Raw genomic sequence first — 20,994 nt, forward strand, 5'->3', positions numbered from 1 at the left:
CGATTTGGAAAATCGATCGATTTTCTTGCGCGATCTGTCGATCGACAGATCGCGCAAGGATCGATCGATCGGAAAGCGGTGGCGAAACCATTCAAAACAAATCGATCGATTTGGAGCAGCTCCGAAACGTCGTACAGTGTATGTTTAGGACTTTGGTGAACAGCTTTTCAAATGAAAGAAACCAGTTACGGTACCTTTTCTGAGTGCGATCTTCTTCCCCAAATAATTCAAAAATCAGTTCCTTCCGAAAATTCCATCGTGCTGGACCTCGAAGCTGAACGTCATAAGCAAATAGTCAAGCCGTGTGTCGTCTGGATATGCAGTTGTTTGTCATAGCCAACATTCTTCTGGTCCGTTCGTCCTGCCATTTTCCTGACGATCGCAATGAATACGAGCAGCTCTCATGCTCAGGTTAGTGTTTATTGATCTGTCTCTGCACCCACTGCAAGGTATAATTTTTGTGATGCAGCCACAAGCCCATTGTGGAAGTAAGGGAATCACCCAGGTTCTTCGGATTCTCGTCCTGTCCGAAAAATCTCCACGTTTCAACTTCTCATCTTCCCCTCAGGCATGAGCTTGCATATTCATATTTTGTGTTTGCTTTGACAGTGCATTTCATAGGTATCGTTCAGACTTTTAGGGCCCTGTAAAATTGGTGTTTTCCTTCCCGACAGTGATAATAATCGCAATCTATAAAATACATGCGCAGTCATTCTATAGTGTGATAAAACACAAGTGTAACTGTAAGAAAAGAGAAAGAGAGAGGGTGAATAAAACAAACATATGTGCAAAATACAGTTACGGTGCTAAGGAAAGAATGTGGATGCCGTGACATGTTCTTTCTGAATGCATCGGTCTGGCTTACGCTTGTGAATGTAAACAGCATCTATGACTTTTAACTGATTGAAATTCTTTGCAAAACAAACAATACTACAATTGTAAACCGAGAATCATTATACGCCAAACGACACGGGTCACTGAACAATAAATGCTTAAACCCTGCCGTGTTCTTCTTCTCATCGCCAACCTCCCCTTCATCTTCATCCTACAGCGTAAAATGAGTGAGGTGTGGTTTGAGATATGGTTGTTTTTTTAGTTGCCGTGAGAGGGAGAGACAGAGAGAGAGAGAGACAGAGAGAGAGAGAGAGACAAAGACAAAGACAGACACACAGACAGAGAGAGAGAGAGAGAGAGAGAGAGGGAGGGAGGGAGGGAGAGAGTGAGGCTCTGTCGTTCTGGAGATGTGTTGGCGGTTTTCTCTTTCACCTCTCTTTTCTCCTGAAACACATGCAGTAGACACACTACTATAAAATACACTAAAAATGTACAACATGCGCACATTTCCTGGATTGATCAGTGTGGATCGATGGCAATACAGTTGTAGTCTGTAAGCAAACAGCGCCATTTTGACTAGGGTGAAATGGTTAGATAGGTTAACCGGTTATGTAACCGTTAAGAATACACGAACAGTTAACCATATGCATATGGGTTAATCGGTTATTTTCTTTCAATGTCCGCTGTACATAATATACGTGACAGCATGTGCGTACCCTGTCAGTACTGTGCACAATGGATGTACGGCGTGTATCTCCCTCATCTCTGGGGTTGCTCCCCATATTAGTGATGCTTGCGTATGCTCATGATGAGGTTGAGTTGATTAAATGACAAGGTGATGGTGCAATCCGAAGCCCAATGGAGCATACAAAATATTAAAATATGTTGAACCTTTCGTTCAGAAAGTAGTGGACATTCACGCAACTGCATTGTAAATAAAGGGGGTTTGTCAACTGGCAACCGCTCTATTTAGTTGTTATTCACTCTTTGTTGAACCTGCTCTGGAAAACTGAGCAAAATATAATATGCATCCACTATACATATTGTAAACAGTTTCGTCTGAGACAAAAATGCGATAATACTCATAATACTCATAAAGTATACTTGTGAAGACAAAAACTTTCAAGACGTTTGTAATGAGCCTGAAATGTGTCCTTTTATGAGTATTATACATATTGTAGTGATTGTTTTGGCAGTGCGTGAGGTCATGGTACCATGGATACATGGATTTACAGTCATGTACAGCAATGGTACATGAATACAGGCTACATGTACAGTTTATCTCTTATAGGTTGTAGCAAGAGTAGATAAACAAGAGTGTGCAACTCTGGATCTCTTCTGAAAAACGCGCATTTTGACGCAGAACAGTGTGAGAGCACGCACTGGGCACCGACCTTGTAATGTAAAGCCCGGCCAAGTGCACGATGCAAACTTTCCAAAAGACCCGCAGCGCATGCGTCATAGAAAAGATTACGTCAACAAAAAATTCCGCCACGGGCCAACCCATCATGGAGTTGCACACTCTTGTTTATCTACTCTTGGTTCTAGCCTATAACCTTTTGGTTAACCGCAGCCCTAACTTTGACATATATGGTTTATATTATGTGCCCAACTCGCTATAACATGGACCTCTCTAAAGCATAACACTTGCCGTACCCCAGAGAATATATAGTGAGGTCTCGCCTGTAAGATGAAGTGTGATACCTAGTTATTGCATACATGTACATGTAGGTGTGAACATCATTATAATTGAATTCACGAATCAATTTCATTTCTTGGAGCTGACTGCTTTAATGTCCTCCTCGAATCCCTTCGCACTTTTCCAGTTCATTTCAAATGAAGTTGCAGGAACTCAATGAATACCTTGGGCACCATCTAAGGCTGCGTATACACGACAACGCTGGGGGTGAAAGCGCAACTAAATCCTTTCGGATGCATGGTTCATTTACACGGTACGCGGAGCAAAACGTAATAGTTGTACACCAAAGCGGAAGAGAACCAAAACGCTGGCCAAGGTGGAAGAATTTGAAAACGGAAATGTTCTGCCGGATAAATTTGGGTGTGTAAACAGTCGAAACGGTCTGCTGGCCTCGTTTCCGCCTCGTTTGTTCCGTTTTCGGCCGTTCACACGGATCCGACAATAAAACTCTTTTTTTTACAATTTTCGTCATGTGACGAGTGCTGGTGTGTGGCCTGTTTTCGATTATTCCTTGAGTGTGATTGGTGCTTCCACGACAACACTCGGCACATGACGAACTTTTGCGGATCCTTTGCTCCCGTGTAGACGCGAGAAAACGATACAAACCGAGACCACCTCGGATCAGCTTTGATCGTGTAAACGCACGAAAATGAAAAAAGAAATGCGGGACTGAAAACGGAAAATGGCCGTGCGTTGTCGTGTAAACGCAGCCTCAGAAGACATTAGGCCCAGTTGGGAATGTTCCTGTAAAATAAGAACATTACACTGTAATAGGAAGTGCAGGTGCCTTGAATGTACAGTCCTGCTCAATGAAATCCAGTCGTGTCACTCAAGTTTGCGCCTTGCACCATTTCGCAGCCCAGTGTTCGCAGGTCTAGGGCTGCGCAACGCCCGGTACTTGAGTGACGCGACTTGATTTCAGGATTTCATTGGGCAGCACTGTACGAAGGCAATTCTCCCATACAAACAGCATGGTGCTGCTGACAAGATGAGATTCACTAAAGTGGACTTTCTTTAGAGGATGGCTCAGCTTTTGTATACTTCTGTAGCGTCGTTCCCATGCCATGAATTTAATGATGAAATTCGTTCGCGAAACCAAGAGGCTTACATCACCTTACTATTATTGTACCTTCACTTTCTTTTACCTTTTTTCATGCAGGATTCTGAAAGCTAGAGGAATCCCACTAGCCCCAAGCACTGAGCTCACGGCTTCCAGCCACGAATCAGGCATGGTGTATCACGACATCTATATGTTTTGCATCCATTTGATTACTAGTACCGTAAAGTACCGCCAGAGCGCCCCACTATCTCGTCCTTTCGTGGTCGTATTGTGTAGGTGGTCTCCCGTCTGTAGGTCATACGACACGAACTTCGTACACATATTGCACGTTGTGCAGACAATCCGTACCTTCGAGCGGACACGAGCTCCACACAAAAACCTTCCTCTGACGTTAGTACACCATGCACACTTCGTTGCATTCTGCCGTACGATTTCCCTTTCCCTGGACCCTGGCTGTAAAATCAAGGTGGGGCGCTCTCGCGAGACGGGGCGCTCTGGCGGTACTTTACGGTATACCATTCACACATAACATGATCTCGCTGTGCCCATGGTGCACTGTAGACTCAACATCCCGCTTTAAAGTAAGCTTCACAATCACACGTTAATGCTCCTAACATGTTATCTCGCACTTGATGGCATTACTCTATTTCTGCCTTTAGTATTAGACTCTACACTATCGCTCATCGCGTATTTGACTCTACTCTTTTTCACTGCTATTATTATGCTACGTTGATGCTCAATGTTAATATTGTGTGAGTCAAGTGTGCGCCCTGTGCCAGTTGACAGCCCAGTGTTCACAGCTGCACAACGTTCCGCACGGCATTCACTCGCTTCATTGGACTTCATTGAGCACCACTGTAGTATTCTGTGTTGGTTGATCAGCCCTTCTAGTGACGACTCCTGTCTGTCACTCTGTCTTGAAAGGGACTTTTCGGCTTTGTACTGCATGACCATTGTGTGTGGACTCACGAGTTACTTGGAGTACAATTCACTATAAACTTCACTATAGTAAAGCCTGCCCTGACAAGACGCCCTTGATGCAGCGGAAACTGTCCTGATGTGACAGGACCCCGCTTGATCCAGGAATGCACTTTCGATCCACAGCACTTTGGTGCATGAAATTTTGTCCGGTAAATACAGGATTCCGCTTGGTACAGGGTCCGGCAAACACGGGTTTTACTGCAATCCAATTTCCCAATGCATACGTTTCATTGCATATGCTTCAATTGTATTTTGTGTGTACTTTGGGGGGGGGGGCTGGGAAAGTCTACGTTTTGTGAAGCCGCTGCGACCGGCGACAATTATGTACATGACATTAAGGAGATTATTTGAAAAATAATCCCCGCGGCGCGGACATATCCTGTTAGGCATATGCGGGCAGAAAAATTGGCAGAATTCAGTACTTTTTCTGGTAAGTTTCATGCATGTTTGGTATGTGGATAAAGAAATGGAGCAGAATTCGAGGAATTGCCCGCCATAAGGTTTGTATGGTTCTGCCAATTTCACAGCTTTTCGAGCAGAATCTCCCACCTTTTCGAGCATTATCCGCACACCCCTATATCCTGTTTAGACGACACTTTCGGGTGATCAGCATGAACCGATGTGAACGGAACACTGAACATGGATATTACCAAGAGGGGTTATGTACTCTTGATATTACGGTGAAGCCTAACAATTTGTGGCATTTAACATACAGAAAATGATGCTGATTTTCATACATGTATTATAACATTATGGGAATATCGCAGTGAATCTTCAAAGCACTAGGTGGTCTGCACTCTACAATGTGACCTGTGCGATTATATCGGTAAATAATGTCTGCCTGTTCCGAGCCACCAATCGCACCAAAGAACAAGGAGCAGCAAAATAGAAAACAGACTACACGTATGTCCAGTATTATACCCACATCATGGTAAATAGCCGTACCCGGAACATTGAGATAATTATAACGTTACCGTAAAAGCCCGTGTATAGGTCCCGGGTGTATATAATAGCAGGCTCGATTTCCTGGGCGTATGCAAGGGCACGTGCGTTATTTTGGAACCGGGTGTATACTTTAATAGAATTAAAATATTGAAACTCTTCTCTTACTCAATGGCTGGATCCATTTCATCTTGTAGCTAAGCATGCACATTATAATACATGCACAGTATCCCTACTTCAATGAACCAGAAACAGTGTTCTCGTTCGGAAGAGCGATCCTATAAACCACATCCATCCATCAACATAACAGTAAGTACAGTCACCTTCGCTAATAACGACTGCGGATATAACGACAATTCGCGAATAACGACAGAATTTCCATGCCCAGAGCAAAGTCCCATCCCAGTGTAATACATATAATGAGACTTCGGGTATAACGACACTTCACGAATAAGGACACCTTTTTGATGCCCTGCCGAGTGTCGTTATAAGCGAAGTTGACTGTATTGAGTGTCGGTTCCTGTACTGGTCCATGCACCGAGCAGAATAATAAGTGATCCAGTGTTCATTATATAATTCCTTTGTTTGTTGAGGGAATGGAAAGGGGCCAGTCCGAAGAAAAAAAATCAGGGCTGCAACGGGTAGGGGTTTGGTCGGGTAGCGGGCTCGGGTATTTTTGTCAAGTCGACGGAATAGCGCGAGCTCCAGCGTGGGGAGCAAACCCTTTCGTAATAATTATCGCCAAAGTCGCAACCATTATTTCTAGGGCTCAAACGGTTAGTCCGATTAACTGGTTGCAGACCGGTTACGAAGAATTAACGGTTAACCGATAAAGATAACGGTTACGCAGTAACTTTTCAGTCAATTTTTCATGTATCAGGTCGTTGCAAAGTATGCACTTTCGCAGCCTGTCGCACGCGTACGCAATTTCTGGGCTGTCAACTCGGTCATATCTGGTCTCTTCGTGTGAGAGTATGTATGAATGAGCATGCAAGAGAATGTACATGTGTGCGTTGTTCTGAATAGGGTACATTTTTTGAATGAGTATAATCAAATAAACGGTTAAAAAAGAGTCCGCAGGATTGCCATGGCTTATAGGTTATAACCGTTAAACCGACCGTTAGCTTAGCAGTTAACCGTTCGGGGTAAAACCGTGACCGTTTGAGCCCTAATTATTTCGTACTACTATTATAGGTATTCAATAGAAACAGTTGCAAAATCCTTTAGATGAGCATGTCACAACAAAGCGTTCTGACATGCGCATCCTCAAAAATAGTCATGATCGGCTCCTCATCAAATGTCAAAATAAGCAATGATGAATGGCTGAAAGACGACATTCACGAGCTAGGTAACGTGTCACAGAGCTCAGAAATGTATAAATTCAGGGGTATAGTACCAATCAATCTGCCAGAGCTGCGGTAGAAAGATGTGGGATAGGCCAAAAATTGACCAAAGCAGTCTATCCAATTCCAGCATACCTGCCTGCACATCATCACATCAAGAGCCATTTGGCTCGTAGGTGACCTCTTTTTGGCCTCCTTGATGATTACTGATCCTCTTCTTCAATCTTCTTCACTTCCTCTTTGACTTTTCCGTCACTTCCCTCAAGTTCCCAGCTCTTCCTGGTTGTATGTCAATGGTGTTGTGAGGTGCAGCGCAGAAACGCGATGCTATCTGGTTTCAATGTTCAGCCGGACATTTATTCTCCAAGAGCGTGTTCAATCATGAGCATTATAGGTGAAGCCAAGTCGGAAACCCAGCCTTCCCTGGTGGCCCACTCTCCAAGGATAGGGCAATAAACGTACTATCAGATGTATGATGCATATGCAGGGCGCAGTCATGTTGACTCCATCATACGTGACAATGATGCCACGCGGTTCAGTGCAGCACGGCCACGTCCGTACATTGCCTCGGGCTCAGGCCCGGCGTAGCGTTTCATATGTCTGCTACTGAAATGATCTTGGAAAACATGATCACAGGTTTAAGAGAATCACGTAGCCACCACAGGTCTTCGTATAAATAGGCCGTTGGACATTGACAACTGTGCAAAGCTTCAATAGCGGCCCGGGTGATGAATTCTGCCCATACTAATACAGGCCTGTTGATTTCCCATTTGCAAATGAATTTCTCAGACGTGAATGGACGTCTTCTCACCACACATAGTGAAATACCAAGGCAAATATCACGCTTGGCCTGGTCGCTGATTACGATGGGATGTGGACTGGTACAGCTGACAGCATGCTGATTCGATCACAAATTGCAGAAATTACTCATTATTTTACAAACGAAATCCAGTCATCTATATCTCCCACTCAATGTCTGACGCCGAAAAAAGAGAGAGAGAGACTGAGAGTACGTAGAACTAGTGTTGACATCACTTTAGTACTTACTCAAGTCACATCAAAATCCTTATCAGCGGGCTCCAGGTTGTGGAACGCCTCCAGTGGGTCTGAATGTTCGACAACGTCAACCATTACTTCTTCAAAGAATCGTCATCTACTGTTTACTGAGTGGTGTGCGGCCAGTCGCCAAGTACTCGTACCAGTGCGAGTACTGATTACGATGATGCCGTTCACAAGGGAGTAGTAAAATACCTACTCCGCGCCCAGCTCACAATCGATCGATTTGGTTTCTTTTTTTTGTTGCGCGATCGATCGATTTTGCGCGATCGATCGATCGTTGCGCGATCTGTCGATCGACAGATCGCGCAGCAAAATCGATCGATGTGGCAGATCCATAGATGGCGCACAACAAATGCATCTAGAGCGATAGTGCGGGTTCGAATCCCAGGTAATGCCTGAAAACATAGGAGAATTGACAAAATTATAACATCCCTTTTCTTTTTTTTCCGTCATCAAGGCGGTAGACGGTGTCGTATTACCTTCGACCGTACCTGTCCCGTTCCCGTCCCGTACCTGTCCCGTACCAGTCCCGTGCCAGGCCCGTACCTGTCCCGTACATATCCCATACCGTACTGAAGACGAAGAACTGTTTGTTTTGACATGTTATTCAGTTGATTCGATGTTTAATTCCTCTTTGTACTTCAATGTATTTCTGAACTGTACAACTGCTTCGCAGTACTTTCCGTTTTAGTAATAATTACGCTTCATCAATGTTCTCTTCGTTCAAGTAATTTATTTATTATTTATCTTTTGAATCTTGGTCTGTTGCGGACTGTGCACGTGTTTCTGTACATCAGTAGTATACGCTAGCGTTTTACATCTTGTATGATGACTTTGTACGTGCATGCATGCAGGCATGCCAGCTTGTATTTTCGGCGGATCTTTTTGGCTTGAGAGGTTGTTGGTCATGGAGGTTTGCTTCGACTTGTAATTCGTATTTTGCTCTCCCAATTTATAATGATAATCTACTCGTGTAACCAATAATGGTTGTTCAGGTTGCGCTGATGTGTGGTTGCACGGGGGTGAACGAGCTAGTTTGGTAACAAGTGGTGCCGAAACCCGGGAACGAACGCTAACAGTCAGTTGAGGAACTGGAAACTGGAGTTGTGTGACAGTACGAGTACTGGTAATCATGTCAGTGAAACTGGAAGGTTTTGTGAAGCCCTACAGAGGTAGGCCAGAGGAGTCATGGGACACCTTCTGGGAAAAGTTCGTAGTATTGGCAGATGTGTCTGGATGGACGGACGAGGCTGCGATGATGAAACGCGTGCCTTTATTTCTGGAAAGTGACGCATACCTTGTGTTTAGTAAAATGGAAAGCGCGGACAAGAAGTCCAAGGACAAAGTAGCGGCGGCTATGCTGAAGTCCTTTGGAGCGTCCAAGAGTGTAGCGTATAGGTCCTTCACGAGCAGGCGGCTGCGAGAGGACGAAAGTGTAGATGCATTTGTGGCGTATTTGAGACGCCTGCTGACCATGTCTGGTCACACTGACACCGGTGACAAAGACGCGATGGTCATCGAGCAGATGCTGGCAGGTGTGCCAATTGATATTGCGCAGCAAACCCGGTTGGCCTTCGCTGGAAAGGAGATGACGGTGACAGGATGTGCTGATGCAGTCCGTGCACTCGTCTCCGTCCAGTCTCCGTCAAGGAGTGTAGCTGCTGTCGCTACCAGTCGGCATACTGGTGGATCGTGTTATGCGTGCGGTGAGCCTGGGCATATGAAGAGAGATTGTCCACGCACGAAATCATCATTTGGAAAGCCTAAATCATTTGGAAAGTCAGGCAAATCATCGGAGAGGAGGCCCATTGTCTGCTTCTTTTGTGAGACTGAGGGCCATACCAGGCTGGAATGTCCTGAGCGCAAAGCATGGCTGGCGAGTAAGAGAGTTGCAGCAGCAGCTTCAACGCCAACGGAGACAAAGTCAAAGTGCCTAGCAACGGTGGCATCTGAAGGCCCGTTGCCACACATCTTTGTTGATGTCTCTCCTGACGGCGACACGTGGGCACGAGCGTGTGGTGTGATCGACACTGGCAGCACACGGACACTGATATCGAGTGAGTTTGCCAGCGAGTGCAATCTTGTACCGTTAGCGAATAGCGGCAGCACCATGATGACCATTGATGGCCAGTCTATGACGGTCATTGGCACGGTCCCCGTGAAGCTGCAGCGTACTGATGGTGCGGTGTCTTTACCGTGTATTTCCGTCGACGCTTGTGTCGTCGACACCCTTGATGTTGTGCAGTAGGAAGTGCTCGTTGGTAATGACGTTGTGACTGGCAGTGGTGGTGTGTTCCTAGACTACTCTGAGTCCGGCGTTCTAGGTCGAGTAGTGATTGGCACCCAGCAGAGTTTGCCACCAGCACCGTCTGATGTTACAGCTGCATCCGTGGTGTCTAGCAACGATGATGTCGACCATCCGTCGTACCATGTGAGTGCAGAGCGTGACGGTGCAGACATTGTGCTGACAACTGGCGATGCAGAAGTGCGCTGGAATGGCAGCAGTAAGCAGTGGGTGGCATCCTGGAAGTGGAAATCTGGCACCCCACCAATTGGCACCATTGGAAGTGGCATTTGTTGTGTCATGTACTGACATAAGGAAGTAGTTTATTTTACGCACGGGGGCAGTGAGAGGTCACGTACCGTCTATACATGGCGACAGGCAGGGGAAGGACTATGCCGTGAATGGGTGAAAGGATAACATGATACAGGATAAGACAGCATTGGCGAGTACTCGCGTAATAAGCTAACTGCAGAACAGGAGCAGCTCTTCACCCAGGAAGTTGACTCCTGGATCGAGCGTGGATGGCTCGTACCCCATGATGAGCAGCTACACGGTAAACCGGCATGTGTGCTGCCCCTTTTGGCTCAAGTACAAGAGCACAAAGAGTCAACACCAGTCCGTCCCTGCTTAGACTACCGGAAGCTGAACGAGTGCCTGATTTCGAAGCCTGGCATGGAAGTGCCAGTGTGTGAAGAGACGTTGCGGCGTTGGCGACGTGCAGGTGATGCTGACGATTACTGTCTCATGGACATCCGGAAGGCGTATTTACAAGTGCACGTGGCACCTGAGCTGCTTAGATATCAGATAGTCGCGTGGAAGGGTCACACCTACGTCATGACTCGTATGGCATTTGGACTCAATGTGGCTCCCAAGGTCATGGATGTCGTCGTCCGATGGGTCACACAGGAGTTCAATGGAGTGGACAACTACATTGATGATGTATTATCGCCTGTTGCTATTGCTGATGAAGTCGCTGCCAAGTTGGCAGAGTATGGCTTGCCAACAAAGCCAGCAGAGCCACTTACGTCAACACGTGTGCTTGGTCTTCAGCTAAGCAAGGACCGTGACGGCTTAGTGTCCTGGACCCGGCGATCTGGCATTGATCTCGACTTGCCCGAGCAGCCGACACTGCGACACCTGTTCAGCTGGTGTGGTCGTCTGACTGGTCATGTGCCGGTCTGTGGATGGCTTCGGCCATGGTGCAGTTATCTGAAGCGAATCGCTAACACCGGCGTCACCTGGGATAAACCGCTAGCGAACAGCCAACTCAAGAAGTTTTGCGCAGAGCTCAGCGATAAGCTTGCTGGTGATGGAGACCCTGCCTGTGGTCAATGGGATGCGCCACCTGATCTAGCTGGCGAATGCGTTGTGTACGCCGATGCGTCCGACATTGCTCTCGGCGCTGTTATTCAGCTGGGTGGCGCTACAGTCGAGGATCGCTGCTGGTTACGACCGCATGACGACAAACGACACATTAACGTTGTCGAGTTGGACGCAGTGATCAAGGCGCTGTCTCTGGCTGTACAGTGGGATGCGCGCAACATCCGTGTGATGACCGACTCGAAGACCGTTGCGAGCTGGTTGCGTGATGTTGTCGGCAATGTTTGTCGAGTGCGAGCCAAGGGCTTATACGGAACTCTAGTGCAACGTCGTCTGCATATTGTTGCAGACATGATTAGTACCTGCGGCCTGGTAGTGACTGTAGAGTGGGTGCCCACGGATGAGAACCCAGCCGACGCACTCACTCGGGTCCCGACTCCTTGGGTGAAGTATTGAAAGGAGGTGAAGGGTGGAGATGTGATAGCTGTTGCTGCTACTGCCAAGGTCGTCGGGCCACTCACATTGAAACAGATCACCGATGCTCAACAGAGTGACAGTGTCATCCAGACAGTCGTCTCTTGTCTGGCTAAGAACCGACCCGTTCCAACCGAGTTCGCGAAGGTCCGTAGCCAGCTGCTGGTCGAGAATGGTGTTTTGCTGCGAAGCGTGAAGTTGCCGATCGACGGTGTTGTGTCCGTGCCGGTTATCCCCGATTCTTTGACATCCAATGTTCTCCAAGCTGCACATTCAAACTCTGGCCATGCAGCCTGGGATACAATGTACGATCTGATCCGCAGTCGCTGCTATTTTCCTGGCATTGCTGCTGCTTGCCAACGGTACGTTTCCGAATGTGTGCATTGTGCTGCTGCTAACCCGCGTAAGGGTCCGTCTGTGTCTGGTACACGTCCTGACATCCCCAGTCGCCCTTGGGGCGAAGTAGTCATTGATGTTCTTGAGCTTGGAGCAGACCTCGGTGGCAGTTCTCATTGTGTGCTGATGTGCGTCGATACATTCAGCAAGTGGGTCGAAGTTGTGCCCTTGCAGCGCCATGATGCGGCTTCTGTGGCGTCGGCCTTTCTAGCGTTGTGCGAGCGGTGGGGCGCTCCTGATATCATTCGCTTCGACAACAGCACTGAGTTCCGCAACGCAATTGTGGAGTCATTGTTTACGCTTATGGGAGTGCGTGTTCAGCATGGTGCTGTGCACCATCCACAGTCACAAGGATCTGCAGAGCGTGCGAATCGCACCCTGATCAGCCTGATCCGCAAGGTACTTGAGCCATCGTCCGACTGGAAAACGGATCTTGGCATGCTGCTGTTTTACTATCGAACACGCCCTCATAGTGCTACCGGTATATCGCCGATGATGGCCATGAGCGGCTGGCAACCGCCTCATTTGATTGTCGCAGGTGAGACTGGAGCGAGTGACTTGAGCAGTTGGGCAGAGCAGTTGTCACGACGTTCTGCAAGAAGAATGAAATTGAAGACACCACTGCAGCTGTACTTATGGTTGATAAATATGGTGGTAAAGACACACCTGGCAATATGGCGGTAAACACACGCCTGCCCACACACGCTCTCTAGGCTGCAAAGTTCTGGCACAGAGCTCTCCTTCTTCTCACCACCACCACCATCAGTTCGCGCCTGGCGCCTGGTCGATGCATGGCTGGCGGTATTCGGCATAGCAGGCTGGTACATCAAGTAGCGCATGGCACATAGGTGATGACACAGCAACGACATAGCTCGATTGCGACGTACGTTTCGTCCCCGCTGGACTCATCAGGCAATCTTCTTCTTGGATGTCTTCATACGGAGCTTGACTCGGGAGAATGAAATTGAAGACACCACTGCAGCTGTACTTATGGTTGATAAATATGGTGGTAAAGACACACCTGGCAATATGGCGGTAAACACACGCCTGCCCACACACGCTCTCTAGGCTGCAAAGTTCTGGCACAGAGCTCTCCTTCTTCTCACCACCACCACCATCAGTTCGCGCCTGGCGCCTGGTCGATGCATGGCTGGCGGTATTCGGCATAGCAGGCTGGTACATCAAGTAGCGTATGGCACATAGGTGATGACACAGCAACGACATAGCTCGATTGCGACGTACGTTTCGTCCCCGCTGGACTCATCAGGCAATCTTCTTCTTGGATGTCTTCATACGGAGCTTGACTCGGGAGAATGAAATTGAAGACACCACTGCAGCTGTACTTATGGTTGATAAATATGGTGGTAAAGACACACCTGGCAATATGGCGGTAAACACACGCCTGCCCACACACGCTCTCTAGGCTGCAAAGTTCTGGCACAGAGCTCTCCTTCTTCTCACCACCACCACCATCAGTTCGCGCCTGGCGCCTGGTCGATGCATGGCTGGCGGTATCCGGCATAGCAGGCTGGTACATCAAGTAGCGCATGGCACATAGGTGATGACACAGCAACGACATAGCTCGATTGCGACGTACGTTTCGTCCCCGCTGGACTCATCAGGCAATCTTCTTCTTGGATGTCTTCATACGGAGCTTGACTCGGGAGAATGAAATTGAAGACACCACTGCAGCTGTACTTATGGTTGATAAATATGGTGGTAAAGACACACCTGGCAATATGGCGGTAAACACACGCCTGCCCACACACGCTCTCTAGGCTGCAAAGTTCTGGCACAGAGCTCTCCTTCTTCTCACCACCACCACCATCAGTTCGCGCCTGGCGCCTGGTCGATGTATGGCTGGCGGTATCCGGCATAGCAGGCTGGTACATCAAGTAGCGCATGGCACATAGGTGATGACACAGCAACGACATAGCTCGATTGCGACGTACGTTTCGTCCCCGCTGGACTCATCAGGCAATCTTCTTCTTGGATGTCTTCATACGGAGCTTGACTCGGGAGAATGAAATTGAAGACACCACTGCAGCTGTACTTATGGTTGATAAATATGGTGGTAAAGACACACCTGGCAATATGGCGGTAAACACACGCCTGCCCACACACGCTCTCTAGGCTGCAAAGTTCTGGCACAGAGCTCTCCTTCTTCTCACCACCACCACCATCAGTTCGCGCCTGGCGCCTGGTCGATGCATGGCTGGCGGTATCCGGCATAGCAGGCTGGTACATCAAGTAGCGCATGGCACATAGGTGATGACACAGCAACGACATAGCTCGATTGCGACGTACGTTTCGTCCCCGCTGGACTCATCAGGCAATCTTCTTCTTGGATGTCTTCATACGGAGCTTGACTCGGGAGAATGAAATTGAAGACACCACTGCAGCTGTACTTATGGTTGATAAATATGGTGGTAAAGACACACCTGGCAATATGGCGGTAAACACACGCCTGCCCACACACGCTCTCTAGGCTGCAAAGTTCTGGCACAGAGCTCTCCTTCTTCTCACCACCACCACCATCAGTTCGCGCCTGACGCCTGGTCGATGCATGGCTGGCGGTATCCGGCATAGCAGGCTGGTACATCAAGTAGCGCATGGCACATAGGTGATGACACAGCAACGACATAGCTCGATTGCGACGTACGTTTCGTCCCCGCTGGACTCATCAGGCAATCTTCTTCTTGGATGTCTTCATACGGAGCTTGACTCGGGAGAATGAAATTGAAGACACCACTGCAGCTGTACTTATGGTTGATAAATATGGTGGTAAAGACACACCTGGCAATATGGCGGTAAACACAAGCCTGCCCACACACGCTCTCTAGGCTGCAAAGTTCTGGCACAGAGCTCTCCTTCTTCTCACCACCACCACCATCAGTTCGCGCCTGGCGCCTGGTCGATGCATGGCTGGCGGTATCCGGCATAGCAGGCTGGTACATCAAGTAGCGCATGGCACATAGGTGATGACACAGCAACGACATAGCTCGATTGCGACGTACGTTTCGTCCCCGCTGGACTCATCAGGCAATCTTCTTCTTGGATGTCTTCATACGGAGCTTGACTCGGGAGAATGAAATTGAAGACACCACTGCAGCTGTACTTATGGTTGATAAATATGGTGGTAAAGACACACCTGGCAATATGGCGGTAAACACACGCCTGCCCACACACGCTCTCTAGGCTGCAAAGTTCTGGCACAGAGCTCTCCTTCTTCTCACCACCACCACCATCAGTTCGCGCCTGGCGCCTGGTCGATGCATGGCTGGCGGTATCCGGCATAGCAGGCTGGTACATCAAGTAGCGCATGGCACATAGGTGATGACACAGCAACGACATAGCTCGATTGCGACGTACGTTTCGTCCCCGCTGGACTCATCAGGCAATCTTCTTCTTGGATGTCTTCATACGGAGCTTGACTCGGGAGAATGAAATTGAAGACACCACTGCAGCTGTACTTATGGTTGATAAATATGGTGGTAAAGACACACCTGGCAATATGGCGGTAAACACACGCCTGCCCACACACGCTCTCTAGGCTGCAAAGTTCTGGCACAGAGCTCTCCTTCTTCTCACCACCACCACCACCACCATCAGTTCGCGCCTGGCGCCTGGTCGATGCATGGCTGGCGGTATCCGGCATAGCAGGCTGGTACATCAAGTAGCGCATGGCACATAGGTGATGACACAGCAACGACATAGCTCGATTGCGACGTACGTTTCGTCCCCGCTGGACTCATCAGGCAATCTTCTTCTTGGATGTCTTCATACGGAGCTTGACTCGGGAGAATGAAATTGAAGACACCACTGCAGCTGTACTTATGGTTGATAAATATGGTGGTAAAGACACACCTGGCAATATGGCGGTAAACACACGCCTGCCCACACACGCTCTCTAGGCTGCAAAGTTCTGCAAGAATTCGTGATATAGTGGATGAAGAGCTGTCTTCTGCCGATTTCGTGGAACACCCAGATCCCTGTCCGTATACAGTTGGCGAGGCCATTCTCCTGGAAGTGGGTGTGCGACGCCAGAAGCGTCGGCATGTTTCTCGCATTATCTCTAAGTCAACTGTCGTGATTTCTAAGTCTGGCCGACTTGACAAAGTCATCAACATAGCCTCGATCAAGCCTGATCCCACTCCGGTAGCCGGCCCTGAGTGCAGTCTACAAGCCTCAGGAGATTGTAATGTCTCTGACAGTGAGACTGACGAGGGTGTGCGCATTGAAATCGATGCGGCAGGGGATGTCCCAGATCATGCTCCGCATGGCTTGCGGAATCGTAGCACTTTGCAAGCCCCTCATCGTTATCGTGAGTAACAATAACTTTTAAATGTACTGGAGTAATGTTGTCAGGTGATGTAGTGAAGACGAAGAACTGTTTGTTTTGACAATATGTTATTCAGTTGATTCGATGTTTAATTCCTCTTTGTACTTCAATGTATTTCTGAACTGTACAACTGCTTCGCAGTACTTTCCGTTTTAGTAATAATTACGCTTCATCAATGTTCTCTTCGTTCAAGTAATTTATTTATTATTTATCTTTTGAATCTTGGTCTGTTGCGGACTGTGCACGTGTTTCTGTACATCAGTAGTATACGCTAGCGTTTTACATCTTGTATGATGACTTTGTACTTGCATGCATGCAGGCATGCCAGCTTGTATTTTCGGCGGATATTTTTGGCTTGAGAGGTTGTTGGTCATGGAGGTTTGCTTCGACTTGTAATTCGTATTTTGCTCTCCCAATTTATAATGATAATCTACTCGCGTAACCAATAATAGTTTTTTAGGTTGCGCTGATGTGTGGTTGCACGGGGGTGAACGAGCTAGTTTGGTAACAGTACCGTACCGTACAATCAAAGACGGCTGGCCACAATGCAAAGACGGCTGGCCACAATGCATATTCAAATAGGGCTTTCAAATACAAGATCATAACGTGAAGCAACTTGGAAGAATTAGTATGTATGCGAAGTGTATGGGGGGATGCATGCAGGGCGATAGTTAGGCCTTGACGGATTATGCTAGCATAATTGTTCGCATCATTTCTACCAAAATCTAATATTCGCATAATTCGAGGCAAATTGCATATGAATCGCATAAATTGGAATAATCCGCCTGTTCGCATCAAATTCCATACAGTTGTACATGTTCTACAAGTACAAGTACAAGTAGATGCACCAGGAAGTCGTAGGTTTACGACTCCCTTGATAACATGTCCAGTCTGCTACAATCAGTGACGGTCGTAGCTAGGTCGGACGGTGCGGTGACCCCGTTGAACTTTTGCTACTACAGTACAACGCCCTCTACAAAACAATTCCCCTGGTATTTTGCACAGAACCATCATATACATCAGCAGGATATGTGAGCATAATGCGGCATAATATGATAACTTTTAGCATAAAAATAGCATAATTCTGCAATTTTTTCAGCAATGCGAAAAGCATAATTTCACGAACATGTTAGCATAATCCGTCAAGGCCTAGCGATAGTGCGGGTTCGAATCCCAGGTTATATCTAAAACAAAAAGTAGAAACTTATAAGAACTTATAACATCCCTATGCTTTTTTTGTCTAGGTCATCAATGCAAAAAAGCATAGCGTAGGGCCCTGAGCTTCCAAGCTCTCTCGTTTGACGAGCTCTCTTATGTATTCGATGACCACAACTGTGTAATGTTAGGTGATTTCAATGCAAGAAATTGTGCATGGAAGGACTCTGACGTCACTGACAGTAGTGGTAGAGCACTGCAACTGGCACTTGTGCAATATGGATTCACGGTTATCAATAAGGATGGTACACGCCCCAATATGCGCAGTGGTTGCACTCCTCTACTTGACATCGTAGCAACCAATATTCCAGATATCATCTCGTCTACCACCACTCTCCCACCCCTGTCAGACCACTGCCCCGTTATCGTTTCTCTTACACTACGTGCACCAACACCACAACGGACAACTCTACTGCATCGAACAATTGATTTTAATAGGCTTCGTTTCCTGATGGAAAGGGAACCATTCCTTGAGCGCCTCTATGGATGTGAGACTGTTGATGCTTCTTGGAAAGCATGGGAATCCCATTTCCTAGATTTAGTTGAAAGGTCATCAACCTGGTTGCGTAAGCGTGATCAGCGAAATCAGACGTGGTACACACCTGACCTGCGTCACTTTCAGCGGCGACAGAATAGACTGTACCATGCTTATTTGCGAAATCCACAATCAACTGAAGCAAAGGCAGCGTACTGTGTATCCAGGAATATTTATCGTAAGAAAATCCGTGCTGCCAGATCTGCCTTTCTTGATCGAAACGCTGCCAGTATCTCGAAGGGTTGCACGAAAGGTGGATATGTGTGGTTGAGGAGAGTTAAGGACTTTTGCAACATTTCAACTCGTAAACCATTGATACCAGATTTACAAAATGGCGATCGTCGGACTAACACGCAATTGGAAAAGGTGAACCTTCTTGCACAGCATTTCGCCAATCAGTGTACGTTATCACAAGAAGCAAATCAATTCCCTTGTTTAGATTCCTCCCTTGACACTACCACTCCTCGGTTCCAGATGTCAACATTTTCACCAGGTCAAGTCCACTATGGCCTTACACATCTTTCGTCTCGAAAATCGACTTCAAGTAATTATATTATTCCAGTACTCCGGTCCATGGCTGATTTAGTATGCGAGTCCTTGTCTTACTTGTTCAACTCCAGTCTATCCACATCACAGTTTCCCACTGCATGGAAATCAGCAACGGTTATTCCTCTTTTTAAGGGTAAAGGAAGTGCTTCTTTGCCCACGAACTACCGTCCAATTTCACTGCTCCATCCCATCAGCCGCCTCTTCGAATCCCGCATAGCCCATCACCTGAACAGCTTTCTTTACCGTAATTGCATAATTTCGCCCAGTCAATTTGCTTACGTTCCACAACGATCAGCTACGGATCAACTCATTCTTTTGACCCATCAGATTGCCCGTCTCTCTGATAGAGGCCAGAGATTTGACTGTGCATTTCTCGACTCCCAGAAAGCGTTTGATAAAGTACATCATCCTACGCTCCTGCGCCACATGAATGCATTCATGGCACCAGAGGCACACGCCTGGTTTGGGTCCTACTTGCTTGACCGTAGTCTAAATGTGAAGCTGGATGGAACTCACTCTTCTCAATATATGCTAAATTGTGGTGTTCCCCAGGGTTCGTACCTTGCCCCTCCCCTTTTTCTTTTGTATATCAATTCCCTTCCTGACATAGTAAACCACACCCACAACCTCACCCTTTCTCTTTGCTGATGATGTCACTCTTCTAAATGTTCATAATGTATCCCTCTCCTTAGATGAGAACATGTCCCACCTCCAGCAGGATCTGGCCAGCTGCCAGAATTGGGCTCAGAATATCCATGGGAAATGTTCTCCAGAAAAAACTTTCATCTTTTCGAATCATGTCATTCCTGACTCCTCCTCTGTTTTAATGGACGGCGTTCCTATTGCCTTTGGACGTTCTGCTAAGCATCTCGGCGTACAGCTCAGTGATGGTTTGAAGTTCCATGACCACTTCCACACCATCTTTAGGAAGTTTCAGCAACGAGTCAACCTGTTGTGTTTCATGGGCAGACATTTACCATTGTCCCATATTCTCCTCTTGTATAAGTCGTATGTGCGTCCGGCAATTGAATATGCCATTCCTGTCTGGTCATTTAGGATCACATCCGCTCAGTTAGAGTCCCTTGATGTACTCCAGGCTAAGGTTTGCCGGCGACTCCTGAAGTCTGCAAAAATAACCTTTGATATCTATGAATCAAAATCCAATTTGAATAGGTTGTGTCACTTAGAATCTCTGCAATTTCGCCGTATCTTTATTTCTCTTGTTGTTTTATTTAAGTACATCAATTTCCACCCAGAATATCTCTCTCGCTTTGCGATAACCATATCACGTAGTGCCCGTAGGCCCAAAAAGCTCGTTTTTAACTCACATGGTCGTATTTTTTCATCCCTTTTTCTACAGAAAACTGGTTCTCTTTGGAATTGTCTTCCACCCCGATTGACAACTTTAGATTCCCTATCTGAATTCAAGCGTCATTTACGTATTCACATTGCTAAGTATCAGTTCGATTGCACTGGTACACCTTTGATGTGCAATCATTGATTTACATGCTTGTTCTTTTCTTTTCTGTCTTACTTTCTTTCCTTGTGTTTCTTATTATTCCTTTTTCAAACCAACATTTCACACTCACTTTGCGCACTTTCTCTCGCATCCTTAACTATGTTACTAGTACATACACAAATAGGAGATCCCCTAGATAGGCGTTAGGCTTTGGGTAATCCTGAAATAAAGATTATTACTATTATTATGTACCAGTCGACTCAGCGTCCAAAAGACTACAACATATGGGCCAATCGCGGTCATCCGTGCTTTTATAAGAACGAAATGGCGCTTTTAGCGACATTTTGCATACAAATCCCCATCTCGTAGGGCGCAGTCACCCAGTTTCAGTGGAAGTGCGCGAGTTCAATTAGGATTAAAGGGGAAGTTAAGGCAAAAATCAAAATTTCACCAGTTGTAGTCTTCGGGGTACTGAGTCGAATGGTCGTGGTCCGAGGAAGCT

At 47.1% G+C, this 20,994-nt stretch overlaps 1 long non-coding RNA gene across 1 annotated transcript; it reads left to right on the forward strand.

Moving 5' to 3' along the window:
• The first annotated feature begins 202 nt into the window (after positions 1-202).
• On the forward strand, positions 203-4,535 carry LOC135819840 (uncharacterized). Its single transcript, XR_010553992.1, has 2 exons — positions 203-411; positions 3,693-4,535. It is a non-coding gene; the product is annotated as an uncharacterized LOC135819840 (long non-coding RNA).
• Positions 4,536-20,994: the final 16,459 nt, after the last annotated feature.

Source organism: Sycon ciliatum, chromosome 6 (genome assembly GCF_964019385.1).
Source record: "Sycon ciliatum chromosome 6, ocSycCili1.1, whole genome shotgun sequence".
Classification (NCBI taxonomy): domain Eukaryota; kingdom Metazoa; phylum Porifera; class Calcarea; order Leucosolenida; family Sycettidae; genus Sycon; species Sycon ciliatum.